The following is a 6,451-nucleotide window of genomic DNA, read 5'->3' on the forward strand; positions in this document are numbered from 1 at the left end:
TCTTCGCTGTAAATACAGGAAAAAATTGCACAACTAGACTCACGTCAGCCAGAACTATTCTTGAGAGTGACAGAAGTTTCATCAGTATGCAGTGAAAAATCCCCTAGACATCACCTCTAGCTCTTTTCCTTGCAAATAATGGCACTCGGGAGACTTTTTGCTCTCCCAGCAGAGCAAAAGGAGAATCCTTTGCTTTTCTGATGCCTGTGAGATCACCAACAAAAAGTGACCCAGACATATCCACAGAGAAATAACAGGAAAAAGCCCAATACACTGAGTTCAAGTCTACTCACACAGGTTAGGAAGATGGGAGCTGAGAAAAATCAGATTTTAAAAAGCTTCTCAGTAACAGGTACAACTTTCCATTTGTCCTTTCCCTTGATTTCGTACTTTACCCTTTGTTACTTATTGTCAGTTGTCTTCTAGCAGCCAAAATTACCATTGGTCTTCACCTTAGGTACTTATGACTTCCAAACTATTTCCAAAGAAAGGAGCGTACCACGAGTCACAGGCTGAGGATAGATTTTTGCATTAAAAAGCTCCAAGAAGAATAAACATGGAGAAATTACACGTTCAAGCAGAATCACATTCAGCCAAGTCAGGGTTCAGGGACGTCAGTTTTGACTGACGGTAGTACCTGAAAATCCGTTTCAAGGGCCAACAATGCAATGGGCTTACTGACGAAAAAGCTAAAAATATGGCCAGCCGCAGCTGAAGAGATGGTTTCACAAAACATGCTGACTTCCCTGCCACCAAAAGAGAGGACTTGCCGCCGCCTCCCATCTCTCCATCTGCTCCTTTGTTCTACTACCGTACTCCTGTGGCTCACCTCGCACTGCCTTAACAGTGCCTTAGAGCACTTTAGGAGCCAAGTTCACTCCCTGAGCAGGCAGGAAACTCACCCAGAAAAGCAGGTGGTGTTCCACCAGCTTCGAGAGCTCAACTGCCTTGCAGAGACAACCAGCAAGCATAAGAGGTGGCACAAGGAAGGAGGCAGGACCACGCATCGGGAAGAAGGAGAGGGAATTTGTCCATCTCCTTTTTGTGGCAGTCAGCCCGGGCTGCTAGCTCATACCCGGGTGAAACGGCACACTCAGTTTGCAGGGAGGGCTAAAAACCCCTTCACTTTTAGAAAGGACACCACCCAGGACACAGTCAGGCATCTTTTAAGGCAACTTTTAACTCCCTCTTGCACGGAGAGACTCCCTAGCTCTCTGGGAAAGGCTGCAGCTGACAGGCGTCGTTCTTTCATTCCGCCAGAGGTGGAAGCTAAAGTGATTTCAGGGAAGGGTTATAAAAGGGTTTATAAAAGTTATACCAATTTTTGAATTGTTGTTCATGACTGGTTCCATGACATTTTCCCCAGAGAAACAGGAAGCAACTCACAAGCACTGGAGGAGCAGCAGATGGAAAAGTCACTTTCTGCACTCTCGTAGTCGTCAGGTTCAGTGAATTTGCACTTTGCCGGATTTTACTCCTGCAGAAAGAGGATTTAGCGAGTGAGTGAGCAGGTGATTTAGGGAGTACCACCGGGTCAGGTCTTTCCCGCTTAGGCAGAAAGCCTCCCCGCTCCCGGCGGTTTAGGCAAAAACCCTACATTTCATCCAAGCCCTAAGCTGTAGTCTAAAAAGCCACCAGCGTGACAGAGACGGTCTGTACCAGAATCCTACAATCGGCCTTATTTCACTCAAGTGCAGCCTACAGATTGTCTTGCCGAGTTTGTGCAGATGCTCCACAAGCACAAAGCTACAGCAGAAGGTGAGACGAGGAAAGCATTTCAGCTCTCTACCCCAACAGCCCCCAACAGCGAAGACCCTGTGTCTGATGCAGACCACAGATGTGACATCCCTCTCCATGAAAAAACAAACAAAACCAACACAGATCAGAACTTGACGCTGGAGCCACTTTACCCAGCTACCTCCTGCGGTTATTCCCCAACACGACTATACTTCCCTTCAAGAGTTGCAGTCCCCGTCTACCGTGGCGAAGCTCGCAGCAGTTCCCAAAGGCACTTCTGACCTTACGCTCTTTTTTACCTTGCTCGGTGCACCTGGACAGACAGACGTAGGCGCTGAGTGTCTCAGGACAGAACATACACGCAGCCTTCCCAGCACAGGGAGACAGTGGTGAGCAAGGCACTCCCAGCACACCACACCGCTCGCCTCTCCCAGCACGAATTCCAGAATCCCAGCACGAATTCCACACAATGAAGAGAAAGGCCTTCCAGAATCACTGGAGGTCCTCTGGTCCAGCCCCCCTGCTCAGGCAGGGTCACCTACAGCAGGCTGCCCACGACCGTGTCCAGGCGGCTTTTGCGTATCTCATTCTGAAACATACTTTGACAAAGAGCAACCTGACAAGCCCAACTGCAAATGCATTTGCAACACGTGCAACAGGCCCGGCTTGTTGGTGACTCTCTCCTGCCAATTTAAGGCTTCTCTCCACCACACAAGTCAAGCAATACCACACCAGCAAAGCCTTGTCACCATTAGTTCTCTAAAACTGTATCCGACAGCTTCCTAGGTAGAAGGCACAAAATTAACAGAAGCCTGATTATGTTCGTTTCACTGTCTTAACAAAGCAAACCCCAGGCAGATCAATGCAGGAAAACCAGTTGATGCAGCAGGTGAACAAGAAGCTGTCCTCAGCAGAACAGGGTACGGTACTGTGTGCCCAAACGCCTGTGCCAGCTGCCAGCCAAGACCGATACAACCATCCAGAGGGAGCACCTGAACGACCCCGGTTAGCCATACACCCCACACAGGGCTCAGCATTCCCGACAGAATTAAGTCCCTAATTTTTATCAAACCCCCATCATTTTATCAAACATGATCAGGAAGCAATTATTAGATCTGAAAGACTGACGCCACGCTTCCTTTCTATTGGCAGAAGTTCCAGACCTGGAGTCACGGTTTATTAAGGAAGGGCAGAGAGGGGCGTGAGTAACAAATCTTAAAGATGACAAAAAGGGGAAAACATCAGACTCAGAAGACCAGAGGTTCATGGATCTGGCCGCAATGCCCGTTACTGGGAAACTCGCCTGGGCCACAGCAATGTGCTGGTGCTCCCACTCCTTCCAGGCTTCCTCCGGACGGGACTCCCACGTGGCCTGTGTGCTCCGGATCCGCCACTCATTCCCAGCCAGCAGAAACTCTTCTCCCTCCTGCCTGCAATAGCCTTACTTACACTGGGTTTGGGCTTTTGTCTTGATCAGCACTTGATAAGGGAACTGACTCTGAGCAACTGGATGTGCCCACGCCAGTGCTGCACATGAGGACAGGGACCATTTCTCAAAGGCAGAGCTGTCTTCTTTTCTTCTCAAGTTTTTAAAAGCAATGTGTCTGTGGAGAAAAAAACCAAACAGAACACCTTTGAAAAAAAATCCCAAGTCACAGATATTAAGTACTACTCCTGTATAGCCAGGAGCTGCGCGGGAAAACCCGTGATTTCAGCAAAAATCCGGTACTGGTAAACCACTCTTAGAAATCCTTTTGCTCTGAAACAGGATATTTCACCACATCATTCTAGTAAGAAGCCATTTGCTACAGATAGGAGGGTTTTAAAAAAATTAAAACAGTGTTTAAACTTTGAGAGAAACTAAGGGATATTTTCAACATTTCCTACTAAAACTGTTTTATCAGAGAAGACTTTCTAAACTCCATCGTAACATACGTTTCAATACACCATTTTATTGTATTTTTGTTGTATTTTCCCCTAGCCAAATGTGCACGAGGAAACCGCTAGCAGACCTCAGGGTGGGCTAGCCAGTGAGCAGGAGGAAAAGCCATCTCTGGAAAGATGCGGTGTCTCAGCCAGAGGTGAGAGACGGAGCCCAGAATTGGGGCACAGACGACAGCTGGGCTCAAGGCTCTGCTGATCCTCTGGGGCTCTGCAAATGTGGCTGCGTGGGGGAACCTGCAGAGTGACAGCATGCCTCTGGTGTCACTCGTGAGCTTCAACTGCAACAAGCCAGAGAGGCGGCTTTCTGTGAGCTGCCCCAGTGCAAGATGGCAGGTGGTAAAGGCACGGCCCCGTCTCTGGCAGCCTGCGTAGCCAGCCGCGTTGCTGTCGTGCATGTGTGTGGTGCACCCTCAGCCTTGCTACTGGCCTGACCTGCAAACGGGAAAGCAGCAGCCGCATCCAAGGGTCTGGGACAGAGACACCCCCAGGTCTGGGGTGCACCAGGCCGGGCTCCTGCCGCCAGGAAGGACGAAGCCCCGGCTCAGCAGATTTGTAACAACCCTTCGCTACTTGGCAGACACCGGCATCAAGCTTTAAGCTTCGCAGTATTAAGTTCACCAACGCCAAAAAGAAACCTGTTCTGTACCAGGAAGACTACGGAGAAGAAGTAAACGACTCGTGAGACCCTATGGATTGGTTTCTGCCCGTAGCTTGTTTTCCCCACCAGAAATCAACAACAAAGCTATTTACGAGTGGTTACATGGGAACTGATGAAATTGCAGCAAACAATTTTATTGAAATAACAAGCCTGAGAGTAGTGTTCCACGAGGGGAAGTTCTGATGGGGGATTAAACTGCTCGGTTATCCTCAGACATATTTGCACACCGGGCATATTCTTGCAATACGATGCATGGCTTTATCCAGTGCACTTCCAAAAGGAGAGACGAATTTTATTTCCACCGGTGGAGGTGACCAAGAGCCTCCTTTTCTTGTGGTCCTGAAAAGAAAGAGAAGTATCAAATTGATTTTTTGATTACCAACAGTATTCAGTAGAGGAAAACGTTTTGCAATGTTGGAATTACAAAATCGATGCCAAAGAATTATTTATGGGCTTCTTTGAAGATAGGGTCAAGGCAGAAAACATAGAGAAACAAGCTTCCTTTTGCTTTCGTTCCTTACCAGACTGTCCCAAGCATTCTCACTCAGTATTCGCGTGAGCTTTTTGAGCGCCCCCACGCCCTGATTTTAAGAGGCAACTCTCCCCAGACGGTTTTCCAGAAGGAACCGGAAAACACGGCCAGAAACAAGACGTTCTCTTTACTCGTCGTCTGACCCACTCCTGCCTTCTATGGGGAACTAAAGACCGTAAGAGCGTGGTTTCGTAAGGTGGAATGACAGGAGAGCACGCCATCATTGCAAAGAGTAGCACCCACTTGGCCTTTCCTAGCCCCTCCCTCTTCTGGTTCCAATAGAAAACTGAACCGTGAAGTGGGGAAAACGGTGCCCAGGAGACCAGCAAGCTGGACAGGCTCGCAAAGTCAGAGCAGAACTGTACCGCCAAGTGAGGAAGAGCAAGTGAGGTGGCCAAAAGCTGAATCGCTACCGCTGTTTCTTAATGACTGCAAGCTGGCTCTGTTCAGGGGAAGAGTGGGATTCTTTCCCCTTCTCAGACACTTTTTCAAGCATTTCATGAAGAAGTTTCGCACTTTTCTCATTTTGCTCAGCTATTGTCTTAGTCATTTTCTCCACCGCCTCCGGGCCGGAGCCGTGGCGTTTGCCGGGGCCCGTGTGGGGGCAGCCCATGCCGCTGGCGGCGGTGTCCCTACGGCCGGGCCGTGGCTTTGGCCTGTATGGGCGGAGGCGTGGCTTTCGCCGGGGCCTCTGGGCGGCGCAGCCGCCGTGGGCCTGGCCGATGCCGGGGCCGGTGGGGGGCAGCCGATGCCGCTCGGGCTGGTGTCGGGGCCGGTGGCGTTGTTTGTGCCTGTGTTGCGGCTTGGGCAGTCACCTGAGTTGTTTGAGTTTCTGCTGTAGCTTTCCGTGGGGGGGTTGTCTGAATTCCTACTGCAGCTTTCGGTGGCAGGGCTGCCCGAGTTTCTGCTGTCTTTGGCTTTGGCCCCGGGGTCTGAGTAGCAACATCACATGTCACATCATACTCACTCCTGCACCGATATTTAACAATAAACCAGCCCTGCAACACACTCGGGAAAACCGACAACAGGATCACGTACGAATGAAAGTAACCTTCACTCTCGAAACGGCCCGAAGGTTTCTCATCCCGATTCTGTTACTGTCGCTTTGGCATCATCACCGAAGGGCAAAGTCAACTTTCCCCAGGTACGACCAAGAGCGTAATGAGGAAAAGAATCCATCCCGAAAGTGTAATTAGGAAAAGCCTCCATCACGACATGCCCAAGATAGGCAGGCAGAACCGTTATCCAAGCAATTATTTTATACCTCTGAAGGCAAACCCACGCCAACGTGGCACGCTTAGACCACCGCGTCCAAACACAAACGAGAAACAGGCCATGCAATATATTTGACCGCTTAAACCCCACTGCATCCATTAACTTCATACAAAGCTCTCTAAAGGCACGATACCAGATTTCACGTAAGACCGACATGCTGTGAACTCTCTGTTCTCCCTGAACAAGCTGGAATTCAAACTATTCAGGCAATCTATCAGAGCTGCGTTCGTGCCCCACGTCGGGCGCCAATAAATCTGTCGTGGTTTTGGCCGAATTGGCCAATGGCCGGCGACAGATGCTCCCCC

This window comes from Chroicocephalus ridibundus, chromosome 3 (assembly GCF_963924245.1).
Source record: "Chroicocephalus ridibundus chromosome 3, bChrRid1.1, whole genome shotgun sequence".
NCBI lineage: Eukaryota > Metazoa > Chordata > Aves > Charadriiformes > Laridae > Chroicocephalus > Chroicocephalus ridibundus.